Genomic DNA, 22,251 nt, shown 5'->3' on the forward strand with positions numbered 1-22,251 from the left:
GAATCTATTGGCATTCATCCTAGCTCCTCTTATTCATTTGCCTTTTTTGGGTTTGTTAACACAGCTCCAGAGTTAGTACCACGGTTAGGCTCGAAAACCCCTTAAAAAGGGCATTTAGAAATGTTCCTCAGATTCCAACATAACTGCTGTGGACAGATTGCTTGGGGTCCTATGTCATGCCATGGTCTCTAAGTGTCCCTGACAGGACTGTGGTAGCTTCTGGCCTTCTGAACATGGAGGCCAGATCCTTATTCTCAAAAACAACACAGTCTAGAAAGAGGAACAGATAATTTCAGTCAAATGTGGTTATGTGCAATGATAAAGACATTTATAAGCTAGGCTACAATGAGAACACAAAACTCAAGCTCTGAAACCATCTGGGGTCTGTTCTTGGAAGGGGGTGATCTATAGGGTGAGTGGAAAGTAGAAAAAGATCTTGTCAGGAGTGATGCCTGGAGGCAAAGATGTCTCATCTGGGTTCCAAAAAATGAGATGGTGTCACCTGAGTAAAGAAGGTAGGTTGGAGGGTCTCAGTGGGGGTGACAGACTTCAGTCTGAATGGGCAGAATGTACATGGGATGGGCATAGTAAATATATCATGTTACTAGGGCATATAGAATATATGTTCTGGTAGTTGATGGGGTGGAGAAGTGGCCTGGGAGCAGGAACTGGCCTGGGAAGAAACGCAAATGCCACCCAGAGGTGCTTCACCAAGGCTGCTCATCGGTGTTACAGATGCCAGGCCCCACCCTCTGTGATTAAGAGTCAGCTTGGTCTGAGATAGAACACACTCATTAATTTTTTTTTAATCACTGATTTGATTCTAGTGTGTGGCCAAAGTTGAGAACCATTGTTGAAGGGAGGTTTCAGCAGTGGAAAGGAGAGTGACCCTGTCATATAGATCGCTAGGATAGATCACTAGGGCAGCTGTGAGGACAATGGCAGAATGGGAGACACAGGGAATGGGCAAGCCTGGAAATAAGGAAGCCAGTTATAAAGCTGCTGCAAGTGGTAAAGTGAAAATGATGATGGTCTATTTAGGTCTGTTAAGGTGGAAGATGGTAAGTTTTTAACTGTGGTTTTGATATTCCAGAAACGGGAGCAGATAGAAGCAAATCTTGTTTAAGTGGTAGAATCTGCAGCTCTTGTGGAATTACTGCACATGGAGGGAGAGGATCAGGGAGTTGTCAAGAGTACCTATTGGGTTTTTGACATGAGGCTGTGGGTTGCAATAGACAACAGGAACTAAAACAGAGTGGTTGGCTGCTAGCTATGATAAATACAGTTCAGATATGTTGAGATGGGGCTGCCTGTAAAACATTCAGTTTAAAATGTCCAGTAGGTTATTGAGACCAAAGTGCAGGCTGAAGATACAGATTTGTCAATCACATGCAAGTAAGGGTTGTGAAAATAAGGGTAGTGGATCGCATTGCCTAAGGAGATCCTGTAGTAGGAATGGTTGCCTCTTTAAGGAACACCTAAGTTTAAGGACCAGACAGAAGAGATGGTCAAGGAGATAAAACAAGAGAGAGGGATCCCGCAGCTGCTAAGAGACTAGACAGCCACGACTGTTATGCTGTTTTCATTGTAGTTTTCTCCAGGCAGATTTAAATGTTTCATCTGACACTGTATGCACTATGTTCTTCCTAAAATTGACTTCCTTAAGCAATGGGTTGTTCTGGCTTTTACTGGAAGGCCAGTAAAATACTGGAAAATGTTCACCTTGGGTGCACCCTCCAGGGACAAGATAGGCAAAGACTGTGCTGTCCTCATGTGATGTCCCTACAAGGTACATTAAGAGAAAGTCTATTAGCTGATTGTTTCTCTTTCTTCTTTCTTCAGAAAAAGGGGATCTCTCCTTCAGAGGCCTCTAAGAATGTCAAGTCTTCCCACTCAGCTTTATCTAATGCTTATTCAACTAGTATTTATTGAACAACCACTACAAGTCTGATACTGTATTAGACTCTGGGGATCCAGCAGTAGCAGAACTGACATGCTCCTTGCCTTCCTGGAGTTTGGAGACCTGTGTAGGATATGACACTGATAAATATTATACCACATGTCTAAAGAGCAAAATACAAGATGGTGAGAGAGCATACCTGAGGAGCATCTAATTTACGTTGCAGATAAAGACTCTTGAACTTTGGTTAACCTAAAATCTAAAGGATGAGGAGGGTTATTCAGGTGAAATTGGGAGAGTGTAGCAGTTTGGTATTGTTTGTGAATTCCAAAAATAGATATTGGATTATGTTTATAAACTGGTCTGCTTCTCTGGGTGTATTAGATTGTATTAACTTAGGGGTTTGGCTTTTCTTGATTAAATTATGATCAGGGCTTTGACTGCACTGAAAACTACATGGCAGCGGAGCTGGTTGGAGGGTTTTTTTTTATATTGGAGCCCCAGCAAGTAAATACACAGAGAAGCAGTTATGTGAGGAAGGAGAGAAGGCTCCATTAGACACAGCAGAAGCCCCGGGAAGAGAGAAGAGCCATTCACCTGATAGTTTACAGTTGACCTTGTGGAGCAAGCAGAGCAGCTGAACCCAGAGAGAAATGAGCCCCAGGAAAGAGATAAGCCTTATTCCAGCCTACACCTGATATTAGAAGAAGCTGGACCATGGATCCTTAAGAGGAAGCTGAAGCCTGAACCCTTGCAGACGTCAGCAGCCATCTTGCTTCAACACATGGCAACAGACTTTGGTGAGGGAAGTAACTTATATTTTATGGCCTGGTAACTGTAAGCTTCTACCCCAAATAAATGAATACCCTTTATAAAGCCAGCAGATTTCTGGTACTTTGCATCAGCACCCCTTTGGCTGACTAATACAGGGAGGGTGAGGAAAAGTAGTGATAGTAATAGGGAAGAGTATTTTGAGAAAGCAGCATGTGTAAAGACTTAGAGACATGGAAGATCATGGCATATCAAGTTAAATGCACATTTGAATAGAACCGGAATGGAGCGGAGATGAGTATTTTCACATGATACAGAGAAATTAGAGCAGTCAAACCATAAAGAGAACTATAAGATATTTATTTCTTTTTATTTTAGATTTTCATTTTAGAAATTTGACTTTAGGCTTCAGTGTGGAAAATGGATCATAAGACAAGACTGGAGGCAGAGAGAAGGGTTTGGATGCTGTTGCTGTGATCAGTGTTGGAGACAGGCAAATAGATAGAAGAGAAATTTAGACAGTAGATTGATTAAAGATGGAGGGAGAAGTTACAGATAATGCTCAGATTTCTGGCCAAGACAGTTGGCAGCAAAACATGGAACCCTGTAAAAGCAAATGCAGGTTTAGACCAAGGAAAGATGTTGAATTCAGCTAAGGATATGTTGAATTTAAAGAGATGGGAGAAGTATCCAAGGCTTTTGACGTCATCAACATAAAGATGCTCAAATAAAGCCTACTAGAAGTCCAGGGTGTAGATGACACCATCTGGTGAGACTGTGCAGTCGAAAGAGAACAGAAGCCTCAGGAATATACCAGCACTTCAGGGACCAAAAAAGTGATTTCAAGTATAAAGACTTTATGTCCACTTCACAGAGTGGGTGGCCCACACACTGCATCTAGGAAGCAGAAGGTCAAAATCCATGTACTTCAAGGCTCCTGATTCCTGTAAGCACAGCTGGTTTCTGGGAGGGACTAGCATGAGCTCATTTGTTGAACAACCTTTAGTAGTCTGGTTTAATGAGGCTGTAGAAACTTCTTGTGGATGGATGGAATAAAAAACACCTATCTTCTTTTTGGCCATTTGTATTTGCCTTTGGAAAAATGTCTATTTCAGTTTTTTGCCCATTTTTTAATTGATTTGCTTGTCTTCTTTATCATTGAGTTGTATGATCTCTTCATGTAATATGGATATCAAACCCTTTTTGGATATGTGATTTCCAAATATTTTTTCCCACCGAGTAGGCTATCCTTTTTTACCTTTCTGACAAAGTTTTTTGAAGTACAAAGTGTTTAATTTTGATGAGGTCCCATTTATCTTATTTTTTGTTGTTGTCATGCTTTGGATATAAGGTTTAAGAAACCACCACAATAAAATTTTTTAAAATGGAAAAAAAAACCCAGCTATTTGGGGATGGGAGGGATGGGATGTAAGGAACTTAAGATTTCTCTTATTTAGGAAGAAAGATTAAGATGCTATCAATTGAGATATTTTTAATAAGTGTGTGGGACATTGACTGTAAGCATTCCTTTTCCTTTGGTTAACAGTGACTAAAGAGATCATTAAAATCTTAAAACAGCTTAAAAATTACTCTGCTTGTTTATCTCAATGTAGTTTTAAATAAGGGACATATTGATATATCTTCCTTTTTTTCCTAAAACTAATCAAAACTAAGTTTCATTTTTTATATATAAGGAAAGTAATCATTGCTTGATGGTGAACACAAAGTCCTATCAGACACTCCTCTGAGGGTGTGGAAAAGATGCATCTGTCAGCCTCTGGCCTAAGGCACAGAGCTCCTCTTGGGCAGCAAATCATGACTTGTCACGCTATAAATATTTGTTAGATTTTCAACTTACATTTGGCTGTTTTACCACTGTTGTTTCTTTGATTATATTTTAAATATCTATGGTAGCCTCTTATCCATTTTTTGTATACAAAGCCCATCTTGGAAATCCAACATAAGTGGTTTTGGATAAGGGTGAAATCTGATTTGGCAACTCTTCTCACTATTATGGTAATTTAAAATGTACCTGAAGGTCCCTGAGTGTTTTGTGCAAAACCTTGAGAGTAATATGATCCAATGTCTGAAAAGCACAGCAGTCACATAGCAATTTTCTCTCAGAAATTGCCTAGCAAATGGCAAGGGGAGCAAATGGCTTTGACGTTGTGCATGTACATGGCTTCTCAGATGACATGGCCAACTTATGGCTTAAAAATGGAGGCTCTGAAAGAGCTTCCAGCTAACCTGGTTCACTTGTAGTTTCTAGTGTAATACATCACAGCGATATCTGTAGGGCCTTTTTTTAAAAGCCCAAGGTTTAATTCACCACCAGGATTCTCAGCAGAAGGGAAACTATTGTGCTTGTGGAAATTTTGTCACTATATTTTGCAAAAAAGAAAAAAAATTCCAAGTGTTAAAGATAATGGAGGGAAACGGACTTTGGCCCAGTGGTTAGGGCGTCCGTCTACCACATGGGAGGTCCGCGGTTCAAACCCCGGGCCTCCTTGTCCCGTGTGGAGCTGGCCCATGCGCAGTGCTGATGCGCGCAGGGAGTGCCCAGCCATGCAGGGGTGTCCCCCGCATAGGGAAGCTCCGCGCGCAGGGAGTGCGCCCCGTAGGGAGAGCCGCCCAGCGCGCGAAGGAGAGTGCAGCCTGCCCAGGAATGGCGCCGCCCACACTTCCCGGGCCGCTGACGACAGCAGAAGCGGACAAAGAAACAAGACGCAGCAGATAGACACAGAGAACAGACAACCGGGGGAGGGGAGGGGAATTAAATAAATAAAAATAAATCTTTAAAAAAAAAAAAAAGATAATGGAGCATGCATAGGAAGAATCCCTTAGAGCATTATTTCAGGATCAAATAATCATTGGCTTAAATTGAACTATGGGCAATTTCTGTTCCATTTTGGAAAACAAATATACACGTATCTTGTGTGGTTGTTTAAGTTTGCCAAAGAGCTATGGATGCAAAGTACCAGAAATGTGTTGGCTTTTATAAAGGGGATTTATTTGGGCTAAAGCTTACCATTCCAAGATGGTGAAAAATCCAAATCAGGGCACCATAAGAGGTGCTTCTTTATCAAAGTCAGCTACTGTTGATTCTGTTCTTCAGGCACATGGCAAAGCAAGATGGCTGCTGATCTCTGCCAAGATCTCAACCTTCCTGTCTGGGCTTACCATCTCCTTTTGAGCTGCTCTGAGGACCAGCCTCTTTGAGCCTCTTGGAGGTTTCTGTTTTCCTGCAGCCTTCTCTCTCACATTGCAGAATCAAATATGCCAGTTTCCCTTTATATGTGTTTCCATTTATATCAGACCCAACAAGGGGGTGGATGGAGACTCAACCTGAGTTATGCCTCACTGACCTAGTCCGATCAAAAGCCCTAAATCAATATTATCAAACGATCTAATCAAATGGTCCTCAACCAAATTTAATGCAATCAAATGGTATGATGTTCAGAGGAATAGACTAGTTTACAAACACAATCTTTATCTTTTTGGCATTCATAAAATGATCTCAAACTGCCACAGTGTTGAACCAAGGTTTTAGCATCTTTCAAACACTGATTCTTTCAATTCACTGTGAAATATCTCTTTTTGGACCTGTGATAGAGTTTACCATTGCTAACCATCTCTGGTTCTTCTTTTCTTCCTGGGCACATGAAAATATTTTCAAGCCCTCTTCAGTTAGGTAGTCATGTGACTAGTTCTGGCCAAAGAGGAACCCAAGGACATGAAATTTACCACTTCCAGACAAGGATATTTGAAGATGTGAGTTCTCCACACTCTCTTTTCCCCTGTTGCACTGACCCTGGATGCTACAACTTGAGATAGAAGTATCTAAATATGTTTGAGTCTCTGTTTATGTGGAAGATTCTCATGATGTTTGGGGTCCCTGACTATGTGGAAGAAAACTCCTATTGACCTGTATTGAATAGATAATATGAGTGAGAAATAAACCTTTGTTCAGTCACTGAGATTTGGGGTTTATTTGTTACTGCAGCATAGTACAGGTCCACTTCTTTCCTTGCTTAAACTGATGGCTCCAAAAATTGCAATTCTTGGTCATGGTAATTTAAGCCTCATAAATACTCATAGGTTTAGAACCAGTATAATAGGTCATGATCCTTTAAAAAAAAATTGTACCAGTTGTACTTTGAGAAAAGTAGACTGCAACTAGATGCATTCCTAAGGTAGATTAAAATACCTATCTGAAATAAGTCTGATTGGCTTATTCCAAGTTTTTTGTTTATGATCTCAAAGAATTTAGAACTTGTGTGTATTAACGTCTATGCAAGATGGTCATGTCATTTCATTTAGGATTATATCTCATAATTGTTTCTTTGACTTTGGATTTAAATAACTCAAGATAGAATCACATTTCAGGAAGTTGGCCTCCCGCAACTATGGAGTTTGTCAAGCGGAGAAGAGGAGATATTGCACTTCTATAAATTATACTGATTGTACAATTTCATATGCATTGCTGATACGTTTGTAACACCTTTCACTTATTTGTGTTCCAGAGACAGAATTGTATATCTTGGAAAACTGTTTTGGTACTGACTATATCATAAAAGTCATTGGACAATGAAATGGACATAGGGGGAATTTTAGCCAGAAATAGCTGGATTTTAACATGTAGCCTTCACATTAGAAGACAGCAATCTGTTAAAGGGGGAAAGGCACAGCCATCATGTTATGGCAATAAGAGCATGTGGTTTGTTGTTCACAGTCTTGTGCTTGTGAACACCTGCTAAATTCTTTAGTAGCTGTGTAAATTTAGGTAGTATACTTAACCTCTCTGAGTCATGGTACAATAATAATGCTATGTTGTTATTATGGTTATGACATAACCCTAACCTAAGCAGGGCCTTTCACTGTACCTTGGGTGCATTATCACATCAATCATGCTACTGTCCTCCGAGGCTTAGAGAAATTAAGTTATACACCCACGCTCTTACCATCAGCAGTGAAACAGAGGCTCGAACCTACTATGTCTTAGTCTGGTGCTATTACTATTGCCAGAAGCCTTTTTTTATCTATAAAAACAGTAATAGCCACACTTAGATTGTTGTAAAAAGTTCAGTGAGAAAATATACACCCTATATTAATTTAGTGAGAGACAGAGTAAGCCAAATAATAGTTCTTACCATTTTTGATAGTAGTAGGGTTATTCATTTTCTTAAGAAATTACTGTGGAAATATAGGTGTCAGCTATAAAAACTTCCATGCTACCTGCAGGTCTAGCAGTTTAGACATGACCTCCTTCACATACAATATATCAGAAAATCGGGATTTTAGCTGCAGTGCCACATTTTTCAAAAATAACCTACTGTGACTCCCCATTGCCTGCATAGCACCTAAGCTGCAGATACAATATGTGATTGCTTCCTGGAGGACCACCCAACTCAGTACGGAACATCTTGTTCTTGTCATTCTCCTAACTCAAGCGGTTCTCGGAACCAGCTTTACTGTCTAATCTGTTGGGGAGATTTTAAAAAATACTCAAGGCTGGGATCGGATCTCAGAGCAATTAATCACAATATCTGGAGGTGAAGCCGGGCATGGGTGTGTGTAAATCTCCTCCGGTGATGCTTAACCGCAGCCAAGGCTGTGAGACGCCACACCCTGACGTACTGTAAACAGCCTGTAGATTAATAAAGAGACGTGTCTTCATTTGCTTTCTGAGCAAAAATTACACATACCTACACTTTTATTAGTAAAACAGATTTGTACTTACACCTTTTTTTTTACTTTTAGAAGGTTCCAGGAATTGATGTACTTATACTTTTTTTAAATTGTAATACTGATTTTTTTTATTGAAGTAAAGCACATAAATCAAACCAATTACAAATATACTTATGTAACACCTAGAAAACATTTCAGTTTTGCTGACAGCCCAAAATGCTTTCAATTTTTCAAAGACTGTTTGTAATGCCATGGGAAAAATACTCACGATGTTCAAGTTAAAATGAGAAAAGCAAGATATAGTACCATATAAGCAGTATGATCTCAATTATGAAATTATTTTATATTTACACACTGAAATAAAAAGACTGGAAGAAAATGCACCATTTAAAATGGAGCTTATCTCTGTGTAGTAGAATAAGAAGATATTTATTTTTCTACTTTTCTGAAATTTTCAACTTTTCCAAGATATTAGTATTTATTAAATCAGGACACTAGTGAAAAAAAATTAAACAAATAAGAAACTGCTTCAAACTATCAATGAATATTAAGTTAAGTCCCAAAGAAGAGATTGAATTCGAGGCATGGCTACATGACCTCCATCTTTCTCCTCAAAGGGAAAAATGTCCTAGAAAACTTTATTCCAGGTTCAAGTCAATTTTGTATCACTAGTGTTGGAAGCTTTTATTATGTCCTACCACCAGAAACTCTAGGGCCTGATTCCTAATCTTAATCCAGAAATGCCAATTTTTCACCAGCATTTTTAATGCTGTCTTTTTTTTTTTAAGATTTATTTATTTATTTCTCTCCCCTCCCCCACCCCCAACCCCGGTTGTCTGTTCTCTGTGTCTATTTGCTGCGTCTTCTTTGTCCGCTTCTGTTGTTGTCAGCGGCATGGGAATCTGTGTTTCTTTTTGTTGTGTCATCTTGTTGTGTCAGCTCTCCATGTGTGCAGTGCCATTCCTGGGCAGGCTGCAATTTCTTTCGCGCTGGGCAGCTCTCCTTGCAGGGCGCACTCCTTGTGCATGGGGCTCCCCTATGCGGGGGACACCCCTGCGTGGCAGGGCACTCCTTGCGCGCATCAGCACTGCGCATGGGCCAGCTCCACACGGGTCAAGGAGGCCCGGGGTTTGAACCGTGGACCTCCCATGTGGTAGGTGGACGCCCTAACCACAGGGCCAAGTCCGCTGCCTTTAATGCTTTCTTAACTTCTTTAATTGTTCTCATTCTCAAAGGCAGATTTAAACACAAAAATTTACAAATTCTACCCTTCAGAGAAAATTTAATTAAAGAAGATTCTTTGAAAAAATCCATTTTAAGCACTTGAGAGATTGTTTTGATGCATTAATCTTTTATATCTTAGTTTCCAAAAAATTTTTTACAACAGAGTTTACTGTTAAATAGCTATCAACTGTTATTTCAGAAAGATGCAGACTGCAACATTCAACAAGCATTTACTAAGAATCTACTATGTGGTGGCCAACGCACACACTGCCCAGGGTTTTCAGATACATCCACAATTTGACACTCCTCCCATCAAAAGGAGGAATATAATTCTCCCTTTGCCTCCAGGGAGGGCTCGACTCAATGGCAGGCTGCTCATTCACAGCTTGTGGTGTAGGGGTGGGACCTTTAACAGGAGATCAGAAAAGGCACTAGGATATCTCAGCTTTCTCTCTGGAACCACTCACTCTGGGCAAAGCCATTTAAGCACACTGTGAGGACGCTCAAGCAATCCTGTGCAGAGGTCTGCAGAGAGAGGAGGTGAGGCCTCCTGCCAACAGCCATGTGTACGTTCATACCTGATCTTAGCCAAAAGACCAAGAAGCGACGTACGTACACATTTCTAAAATTATCTTCTGTAAGATTAATATTTTTTGTTAATAGCGACCATCTGTATCAAGGGCTTATCGTCTATCAGCTCCTTCCATAAGTAGATATAATTTTTACCATTTTAAGAGGTAGCATAGTGATTACACCCAATTTATAGGTGAGGCAACTGAGACAAAGAGAAATGTGAGTTAACTGCTCTGGGATGACGCAGTCCTTTTCAGGGCAGGTCTGTGAACCCAGGCCACCTGGAGACCTGAGAAGCCACCAGACTCCTCTGCAGCAGCTCTGTTGATGACCCAGACATAGCTGACTTTATTAAGACTTCACAATGTTTGCTCCCAGAAAGAGCGATGACCAGAGATTCAGAACAATGACCTCTGACCATAGGTCCTTCTGCTTTCACATGGGTTATATTGTTGTAGAGAAATCAGGTGTACATGGTATCGAAGGTCAGGACACGAGAGTACCGAGAAGGAAGTTGGTTTATTTTGACCGGCCGGGCTCCGCGGACTCTTGTCCTAATAAAAACTGAGCCCCGAATAGCCTTTTTCAGACCCTTTTATACAAAGGATATAGGATTAGGGAGACAAACAGTGATGGTATGCAAACAGACCTTTGGTTAGGTTCTTCAGTGTTTGATCTTATTATCAGATGGGTTATTTCCTCCAGGTGAGTTACATATTCTCACATCCAAGCCAGCTTGGATTAGCATATCTTCCACATCCCGTCTGGAGGCAGCCCTGAATACATATTCAGTCTCATATCCTATCTGAACATTCAAAGACTGTAGGGCCTATATTACTTATTTGGCCATTTTGGGGACTAGGTACACTTGGAAACAATTTTGAATTTATGCACAGGCTATATCAATATTTCTATCACATGCCCCTCGCCCTGAGTCACACACAGTCATGAACGTGCAGACGCAGCCAGTTCATTCTGACAGACTCCCCAAATGTTAGTGCCTAAGTCATTTTTGTACCCTCAAGGGTGAGCTTGTGTTTGCATGCAGTAGGCTCTCAAAAAATAAATAAACAAACAAACACACAGTAAAAAGATTTTCCTAAGCCTGGCTGTTTGGGAAGAGAGGTTACCTCATCCTCCCACCTTGAAAATCAGGCAGACCCCTAACCTTCCCCGTTAGAAGGACTAAAGACAGCAAGAACAAGCAAAAGGAAGTTAATGTTAGACAGTGGGTAGTAATTAAACGCAAATGGCATTAAACCAAAGGGCTGGAGCTCTGTGTGGTGCTCAGGGATACTGCTGTTGGTCATTGGGTGAGGCAGAACCGAAAAAAGAAACTGTTTTTGATGTTAAACAAACTGCTTTGATGCTCATAAAGAGTCAGGCAATCTGAATCCTGAGCCTCTGCCAGATTGTAAACATTGGAGCCTAGGGGCCTGTCGTTTTGTAAAACCTGTTGGAAGAGGCTTAATCTGATATGTTTAGTGATAATAGCTGCTCTTATTAGTGCTCACTGTGAGGCAGGCCCTGTGCTGAGTGTTTTACATGCATTGACTCACTTAATTCTTCACAGCAAACGAATCAGATTTTATCTCCCTCGTTTGATGAAGGAGGGAATTGAGGCTTAATGTGCTAAGTGATTTGCCAAAGCCAAGAGGTGGTGGAACCAGAATTTGAATCCCAGTTTTCTGATGTGTGCAGCCTAGGATGTGACCATGGTGCTCCATGCCATCGTCAATAGTGCCCTGGCTGCAGCTACAAAGGGTGAACAATCAGATTTCTAACAAACCAAGGTGTGATTTCTGTTTTCTAGTTCCTTCCTGAAAGGGCCTGCTAAACTACCTTTCCCTCTACATAGGCAGAATAATATAGTATTTAAAGTAAATATTCATGATTTTTTCCTGTTTTTTTTTACAGTCAGAATTCATGGCCGTTTCCATTTCTTGAATTCAGACGCTTCTGCAGATTTTGAATACCTGTACAGTTCAAACCGGGTCAAGGGTGTACAGGTATTCAAAGGCAGGCGGTGGATAAATGGTGTGGGTAGGCACCTCCCTGGAGGCCAGCAGGCCAAACTCATTGCTGGGCAACGAAAGCAAAGGGTTTCCCATGTGGAACCACAGCCAAGCAGCTTTGAACTTTGATCGGTCCAAAGAAAGATTGTGGCTAATGTTGGCCCACCTCCCGACTTGGTACCTCATCCGCTGACATTCCTGGCTACCTCTACCCAGTCACACCTCATTTTTTTTTTTTAAAGCTGTGGTAAAATACTTATGAGTTTTTGTTTCCATATAGAAGTTAATGCTGCTTTAGAGAGACCCTCTAATTGGGAAGGAGAGGTAATGACCTCCTACCATTCTGCTTTGTTGTGTTTTCTTTGCTCCAGGATGAGCATCTTTGGCAAAAGTAGAAGAACTCACAGGATTGCCCCTTGGTTATTTTTTAAAATTGCATTTCTACTGAACAGACCATCTTTAGGGAGAAAATAAAGTGCTGTTGTGATCACAAACATACAGGAAATATACCAGCTTCACTCTCCCCACAATTTGAAGGTCTTCATCTGCCAAACTGTTGGTCCCCAAAACAGGTTCACTGTTGCCTGCCAGTATTCCTCATATGATCTGACGTAAGCCAAACAACAAATTCGTGGCATGAGCTCTGTATCTGTGTGTTGAAATCTTGCTGGCTAGAATGTCAGGGGGTGGGAAGGAATGAGTTGGGGAGGGCTTGAGTTGGTCTAAACTACATGAGAACACTTGCCATAAAAATCAAACCAGATCATAGTTGAGGCTTGAAGTCACTGGTCAAATTTCCTTCCTGTTTTCCTTTTCATGCTCATTGTTTTGTTTGCGTGATCCTTTTTACTTCATGGCTTCTGGTGGAATCGGAAGTAAGCAATACCTCAGAAGAAACTGAACTGAGCTTGTTGAGTTTCTGACTGAGCCAAACCCAAGAAACTTTGAAAATCTCTATGGCCAACCCAAGTTTGTGAGATTTCCAGCCAGATAGCCAGACCAAAGAGGTTTGGAGTGACGTGTGGGCCTCCTTTCCAGGAATCTTTGTAAGGATTGTAGTTATTACTTCACTCATCTGTCAGCAACATTGATTTTGAGGAGTTTAACCTGTTTTTTTTTTTTTTTTCAGAGCCATTAAGGAAATATACTTCCAGTGATCCCAAAGTACAGCTTTAGAGAGTGTGAAATATTATACTACTTGCATTCTAGCAGATATAGAGTTCAATCATAACTAGTTTGCATTTGAGATTCTGTATTTGTTAAATATCCTTATGCTGGAATAAGTATAGATGTGTTAAGGGCATACTCAGTAGTGTGTTGGTAAATATTTAACAACCTAGTCTCTTCTAATAAAAGATCCTGATCTGTAGTGTATGCCCATTTCTGTGTTGTAAATACTCTTACCATGACCAACTCCAAGCTACCAATGTGGCATCACTGACCAGCAGAGAATGCTGCTTAGCTGATACACAGAAACATTGGGTTACGTGCCCCTGGCCAGGCAGATTGAGAGTAGGAGCATGAGAGGACTCTACACGACCTCCATATTAACCATCTATGGAATCACATACAAACACTGCAGTTTCTGGGTTAATATTTGCAGATTATGGAAAATTAAAGGGAGAGCAGGACATAAGTCTCTATATCTCTCTTTCTATGATTATTATAAAGCTAAAGAAAGGTTTCCAAGTTAAGGCAGTAAAAGCTGATTATTGAAAGTTAAACTGGTGTTTTCCCTTGTCCTGAGGGCAGGGCAGCTGGCAACTCTAAGAGAAGGTGGTAACTCCTATGACCCCCAAGGGTGCTATACGTCCTAAATTCCAGGCCAAACCAGCCACTGAAAGACAACTGTCTTCAATACACAAGGTGTGTTTATTAAGCTCTGAGCAAATATTCCAGTCCTATTAGCCATGAGCCTGCCACCTTTCTCATTACCTTCTGACACTACTTAAATAGGGAGGAAGAATTTCATAGCCCATTTCTCAATTAGAGTCCTTATTATCTACCTCCTAGGCCAGGCAATATTCCAGTCTCTTAATGTACATTATCCTTAATCTCCTTTCAACTCCTCAAGGTAGAGATGATCTGCAGTTTATAAAGGAGGAAACAACCCAGAGAAATTAAGTTGCCAAAGTTCATGTGGGTAGTTAGAACAGGGTTGTAGTTCAGAGCCAGGTTTCTCTAAAGTTAAAGCCTTTCAGCACTCTTTTCAAGAAGATGCTGTCTCTTGTGATCAGAAAAATTATAAGTATACAAGATTTTTTTTGGTATAAAGTACTCTTTTAGGCCAAGTTCTGGGCCAGGAATAAAGATGCCAGCCCTTGTGGTGAATCTGGCAGCCTTCTTCAAAATGATCAAATCCAGAAGATTGCAGAGTGCGGGGAGGTTGTCCCCTGATGGCTCTAGCTCGTCGTTCAGGGTCTCTCTCTCCCAGGAGGGCCCTGGAAGGCAGCTGCTGCTCCTGGTGTTCTCCCTTGCCCGAGGCCCCCCGTCACAGTCAGGGAGAGGAGAAGGATGCTATATACGCAGTATGAAGGTCCTATCCTGCTTCTGCAAGATGCCAGTAATACAGGCCTCAGAGGCAATGAATGAAACCACGATGTGCAGATACTCAGCTCTGGATCTTCAGCTCTGGAGAAGCCCCCAGGCTACTGGAATGGCTGTGCAGCTATAGAGCCCTCCAAATACTCATGCTACATTGACGAGTCAATGGCATTATATAAAAGCAACTAAGTATGACTTCTGCCGCATCATTCGCTCTGGGATGGGAGGAGGGGTTTACACTTGTGGTTGCTTTGTTTGTGTTCGACCAAACACAATTTAGTAAATGGTGGTAGAAAGAGATCAAAGCAAGGAATTAGCCGTAGAACTTGGACTTGGTGCTGTGGCGAACTTGTGTTATTTTAAATAAGTTACATAGCTTCTCTGAGTTTAGTCCTGTAAAATAGAGGACAGCTATTACCTATCAAGGTAATCGAGTGAGACTTAAATTAGTTATTACACATGCAAGTGCTTTAAAAACTAGGAAGAGCTGTGAAACAGACAAAAATCAAGACATTTATTGAATACATGCTAGATGCTTATAGAATATGAACAGATATTTCATAGAGTCTGACATAAAGAATCTTACAATTGAATTACAAGGGAACATATAAACACTTAAAAGATTAAACGACACATGTGATAATGTCCAAATACAAAAAATGTCATGCGATAATACATAATTAATTTTCAAAGAATACTTCCAACAATTCTCATAGTAATTCAGAGTAAGACAGAAAAATTAGAGTGGCATGTGAACTGCTTATGGAAGAGGAATGATTTCAGCAGATTATAGAAAGAAAGAAATACATTGGGAAATCAAGGGCAATGCAGAATGGGGAAGGCAGGCAGGAGCCATGTAAGTAAAAGGGAGGAGAAAGGGATGTTCAGTGATCTTTAAAATCATTTTTTAAACCTTTTGACCAGTAAGTACATAATCTTGGAGCTGAATATTTAGAGAATAAATCAGGGTCAAGTTGAAAATGACTATGACTACTACTGTGAAGTTAGTATCTTATTCTGAAGCAAATGCGAAGGCACCTTATGATTTTGAACAGGGGAAGGCTGTTTGGTAGTAAAGCAACACCGTAGCAATAATGATCCTATAGGAGTTAGAAGGCTGAATTTTAAAGAGCAGAGAGACACATTAGAAGACTGCTTCAGTAATTTCTTTACAGTTAAATGCTAGGCAGAAGATAATTCTCAGTTAATATCAAAAGTGTGGTCTGTAACTCATCACATTTCTGCCTTTTCTGCCAGGCCGTTCAGCAAATGTGCAGTTAGTTTCATTTTATCATTCATTTATTCTTCCTACTCCACTACATAGTTTATGTTTTTATTTTTAATACTTCAATTTACTAATTCAGCCAGTATGTTTTGAAACCCACTAAATATTGAATCCTGCTCTAGGGGAACAAAGCATCAGTACGAAACAAAGCTCTGAGAGCTCATAAGATTACATTCTGACAGAGACAGACAATAAACATAATATATGAGGAAATTATATCATATATTAGAGGTACATAATGGAATTACATGGTATATGAGAGTACTTTTCCATAAGTTCCGTGGAAAAAAAGAAAAATTAGAAGAGGTTAAGAAGGATTCAGTTGCTCTAAGAGAAGACAGACTGCAATTTTAAATAAGGAAGTCAGGGTAGACCATACTGAGAAGATGACATCTAAGCAAAGACTTGTACCTGCATTTCTTATTGTAAGTTAATATGCACGTTCTTTTCAAAGAGGGAGGGTTTTAGTTAATACATAAAGAGAAGATTTCTGTAGGCAAGCACCCAATGAAAAAGCCTAGACCTGTGTTTCAGTGGCAGTGAAAGAGGTCAGCATAAGGGAAATTGTTAAAAATGAATTGACAGCCAAGTGACTGACTCATTCTACTCTTCTGCTCTCCACATTTAGAAAGGTGGCTGAGGTTTCAGGTTTTGATGAATGGGAGACTTACAGCTTCAACAGGGGCAGGGCTTCCAGTGAATGACGGTAGTGTCATGGTGAAATCTATGACTTTTACCAAAACCCACCCAAAAGAACAACAACAACGAAAAAGAAAACTAGAAAATTTTATTCGCAGGAAAAATAGAAAATAGCTACCTCCCTAAACCACAATCTATGACAAATATCTGCCAAATGCTCTGAAATTCAGGTGAATTGAGGAAGGTTGCTGAAAGCCAAAGTAAATGAATATTTTCACATTTTGAATGAAATACAGATTTCTCTAAAAGCAAGTGAGAGACTCCTTAAGGGAGTGCGGGTGGGCTGAAGTAAGAAAAATCCCTGTGGGGATGTCCACATCTTTTAAATCTGGGTTTTAAACGGAAGAAATCATCTGGATATAAAGTAAAGTTAAGGAGAAACTGAAAATACTAACCTCCTGATCAAAAGTCTTTGGAGCATAAATTCAATAAACTCAATAACCTAACAGAAGTTAAACAGAATGCTTAATTTTGAGGTACACTAACCTCATATCTGAAAGATCTGCTCATCTCAGGAGAAATGTTCCCCCAAAGACATAGAACAAGGCAAATATGATGAAAAAGTGTTTTGAAATAACAAACCTCATTTAAAATTGTTGATAGCCCCAGATTACTTCTCCTGCTACTCTTTAAAATATTCTTCAGTAATAGTAAAACCAGACAGAACTGCACTCATTCAAAAATGAGTAATAGAACTTCCACTTCTGGCCAACACAGAGTAACAGGGACTGGATTTATCCTCCCACCTGAAATAGGTAAAGCACCAGACAAATATATGAAACAAATATATGAGCCTTAGACCTCAAGCAATGGAAGATAAACCACTGGGAGTTGAGAAACAAAGTAAGCCCTATACTGGAGAAAGTTTCCAGGTAGTGAGATAACCCAGGAAGAGTTTGACAACTTTGCACCAGGAGTCCAAGCAGGTCAAAGCAACTAGGTAGAGCCAAGGGACTGAGTACTAGAGAGGAGAGAGTTGGAAAGAAAGAACTCCAGAGATTTGCAGAGGGTCTCCTTCAAGTCAGCTGAGTACTGACCAACATATACATGTGAGGAACTACCTATGCAAGGCCAAGGAAAAAACTTCACCAAAGGATTTGAGGGAACAATATTTGTAGCTCCCATAGGGCTGGGAATATTTCCTGTTTCCAACAGCCAGAGTGTGCCAAACTTCATGATTCACCACGTTAAGTAGAGTGCACAGAAGGGTTTTGCCTCATTAGTGGGCAAAATTAACCCCAAATTAGCTACTGCTATAGTCATGTTTATTAAAGCTTAGCATCCAGATTAAGAAGATATAATTATTTCCAAGTAACTTAATTATGTCCCAGAACAAAGCTTAAAATATTTCTATTGATACAAAAATATTCACTATCCAGTAAGGTAAATTTATAACATCTGTCATTCAGTTAAAGATTTTCAGAGTTACAAAGAAACAGGAAAATGTGATGCACAATGAGGACTAAAATAAATCAGTTGAGTCTATCTAAGAAATAACATGGAATGATGGAAGAGATTGTTGTTATGGGGGGAGGAGTGGGATGAGGGGGGTGGGAGTATATGGGGACCTCATATTTTTTTAATGTAATATTAAAAAAATAAATAAAGACAAAAAAATAGTGAAAAAAAAAAAAAAGAAATAACATGAATTGGACTTCCAGGAAGATGGAGGATTAGAGAGCTACAGGGCTTACTTTTCTCCCAGAAAAACAGCTAGAAGACAGGCAGAAACTGTCTGGAATAACTGTTTTAGGGTTCAGGAGACCAGGGGAGGACTGGGCAGCACACAGAAGAGAGGGACTCACTGTGGTAAAGATCTGTTAGTAACTGGGGCTGCTGCTGCTGCTAGCACCCAACCCCCACCTGCAAAGTAGACAGCTTCTGTTTCTCTGGTTCCTGGCAGGCCACTGTGGACTGAAAGGACGATGGGGATCCACTTTATCAGGAAAGGAGAGAGGGAGAGGTACAGCATCCTGTAAGACTTAGTATCGATTTCTTATAAGAAATCAAGGAGGCAAGAAGACAGTGATATGATACATTTAAAATACTGAAGGAGAAAACTGCCTACCAAGTATTCTTTATCCAACAAATTATCCTTCAATGAAGGTCATGAGTTTAAAATACTTACAGATAAATAGAAACTGAGAGTTCATGAACAAGAGGCTAGCTTTATAAGAAATACTAAAGGGAGTTCTGTGGCCTGACAGGAGAGAGAAGGCTAGAGAAGAGTGTAGAAATGATTATCAGAAAATGTAACCAAAAGTGTAAAAAGACAGACAAAAAAATAAGATATGACACATGAAAGCCAAAGGATAAAATGTTAAAATAAGTAATGCTTATACAATAATCACATCGAATGCCAATGGATTAAACTCCCCAGTCAAAAGGCACTGGCTAACAGAATGGATAAAAAACGTGAGTCATCCATATATTGTCTACAAGAGAATCACCTTAGATCCAAAGATACAAATAGACTGCAAGTGAAAGGTTGGAAAGACATATTTCATGCAAACTGTAACCAAAAATAAAAAAATTAAACAGGGGTAGCTATACTAATATCTGACAAAACAGACTTTAAATACAATAAGGTCATAAGTGATGCAAAAGGTCATTATATATTAATAAAAGGGGCAGTTCACCAGGAATAACAATCATAAATATCTATGCACCTAACCAGTTTTCCCCAAAATATGTGAGGCAAATCCTGGGAAAACTGAAGGGAGAAATAGACATTTCTCCAATAATAATTGGAGACTTTAATATGCCACTCACAAACAGGGAAAACAGCTAGACAGAGGATCAATAAGGAAACAGAGAAGTTGAACAATGTAATAAATGAGGTAGACCTAACAGACATAAACAGAACATTGCACCCCAAATCAGCAGGATATGTATTCTTCTCAAGTGCTCATTGAACTTTCTCCAGGATAGACTGTATGTTGGGTCACAAAATAGGTTGCAATTAAATTTTAAAAGATTAAAATCATACCAAACATCTTCTCTAATCATAATGAGATGAAGGTAGAAGTCAATAATAAGTGGGAAAAGGGAAAATTCACAAATATATTGAGGCTAAACCACACACTTCTAAACAATCAGTGGGTCAAAAAAATTACGAGAGAAATTAGTAAATATCTCGAGATGAATGAAAATGAGAACACAACCTATCAAAACTTGTGGGATGCAGTGAAAGCATTACTGAGAGGAGAATTTATTGCCCTAAATGCCTGTATTAAAAAAGGAAGAAAGAGCTAAAATCAAAGACCTAACAGATCACCTTGGGGAACTAGAAAATGAACAGCAAACTAATCCCAAAGCAAGCAGAAGGAAAGAAATAGAGATTAGGACTGAAATAAATGATATTGTGAACAACAATAACAAAAAGGATAGAATCAATAAAACCAAAATCTGGTTCTTTGAGAAGATCAATAAAATCGACAAAGACTTACCTAAACTAACAAAGAAAAAAGAGGGAAGATGCAATTATATAATAGAAAGACTGAAAGGGGAGACATCACTAGTGATACCACAGAAATAAGAAGCATCATAAGTGGATATTATTCAAAACTGTATGCCAACAAATTAGGCAACCCAGATGAAATGGACACATTCCTAGAAACACACAGTTTAGAACAACCTACATTGAAGAACTACAAGACCTCAACAAACCAATAACAAGTAAGGATATTGAATCAGTCATCAAAAAATTTCCCAAAAAAAGTAAACTCCAAGACCAGAAGCCTTCACATGTGGATTCTACCAAACATTTCAAGAATTAATACCATCCTGCTCAAACTCTGAAAAATTGGAAGAGGGGGGAGAATTACCAAACCCTTTTTATGAAGCCAATTTCACCTTAATACCAAAGCCAGATAAAGATAATGTAATAGAAAATTACAGATGAATACTTCTAGTGAATATAGATGCAAAAGTTCTTAACTTGCAAACTGAATCCAACAGCATATTAAAAGAATTATACACCACAGTCAAGTGAGTTTTAGTCCTGGTATGCATGGAATTTCTTGTGTGGTTTGACAAAAGAAAATCGATTAATGTAATGGACCACATTAACAAATAGAAAAAAAAAACACATCATCTAAATTGATGCAGAAAAAGCATTTGACAAAATCCAGCATTCTTTCTTGATAAAAAGCACTTTGAAAGATAAAAATGTGGGAAACTTTCTCAACATGATAAAGGACATGTATGAAAAACCCACAGCCAATATTGTACTCAATGGGGAAAGGTTGAAATCTTCCTCTCAAGATGGAGAACACAATACAATGATGCCCACTATCATCTCTACTATTCAATGCTGTGCTAGATGTTATAGCTAGAGCAATTATGCAAGAAAAAGAAATAAAAGGTATCTAAACTGGAAAAGAAGAAGTAAAACTCACTATTTGCAGATGACATGATTCTATATTTAGAAAACTCTGAAATATCTACAACAAAGCTACTAAAGCTAATAAATGAGTTCAGCGAAGTGGAAGGATACAAAATCAACATGCAAAAATCAGTAGGGTTTTTTATACACTGGTAATGAACATTCTGAAGAGGAAATCGAGAAAAACCATTTAAAATAGCACACACACACAAAGAACCAAATATCTAGGAATCATTTTAACCAGGGGTGTAAAAGTACTATACTCAGAAAACTACAAAACAGTGCTAAAAGAAATCAAAGAAGAGCTGAAGAAATGGTAGGGAATTCCAAGTTCATGGATAGGAAGACTAAATATCATTAATATGTCAATTCTTTCCAAATTGATTTATGATTCAATGCAATCCAATCACAATTTCAACTGTCTAGTTTACAGAAATGGAAAACTCAATTACCAAATCTATTTGGAAGGGAAAGAGGGAAAGGGACCCTGAGTAGCTAAAAACATCCTTAAAAAGAAGAGCAAAGTTGAAGGATTCGCACTTTCTGAACTTAAAGCATATTCCAAAGTTACAGTTGTCAAAACAATATGGTACTGGCATGATGATGAGCACATTGACCAATGGAACCAACTGAAAGTTCAAAAATAGACCCTCGCCTCTATGATAAACTGATTTTCTACAAGTCTACCAAGTCCACTTAACTGGGTCAGAACAGTCTCTTCAACAAATGGTCCTGGGAGAACTGGATATCTGTAACCAAAAGAATGAAAGGGGACCCCTATCTCACTCCCTATACAAGAATCAACTTAAACCAAAGACCTAAACATAAAAGCCAGAACCATAAAACTCCTAGAAGAAAATGTAGGAAGGCATCTTTGAGATTTGGTGGTAGGAGATGGGCACTTAGACCTCACACCTAAAGCACAAACAAACAAAAAATAGATAGAAATTAAAAATAGATAAATGGAACTTCCTCAAAGTTAAACACTTTCGTACCTCAAAAGACTTTGTCAAGAGGATGAAAATGCAACCTACTCAATGGAGGAAAATATTTGGAAATCACATATCCAATAAGGGTTTAATATCCATAATATTAAAAGAGGTCCTACAACTTAATAATAAGACCCAATTAAAAAATGGGTAGAGAATGAAAAGCTGAAGGTTAA

The sequence above is a fragment of the Dasypus novemcinctus genome, chromosome 14 (assembly GCF_030445035.2).
Source record: "Dasypus novemcinctus isolate mDasNov1 chromosome 14, mDasNov1.1.hap2, whole genome shotgun sequence".
In the NCBI taxonomy this organism is placed as follows: Eukaryota; Metazoa; Chordata; class Mammalia; order Cingulata; family Dasypodidae; genus Dasypus; species Dasypus novemcinctus.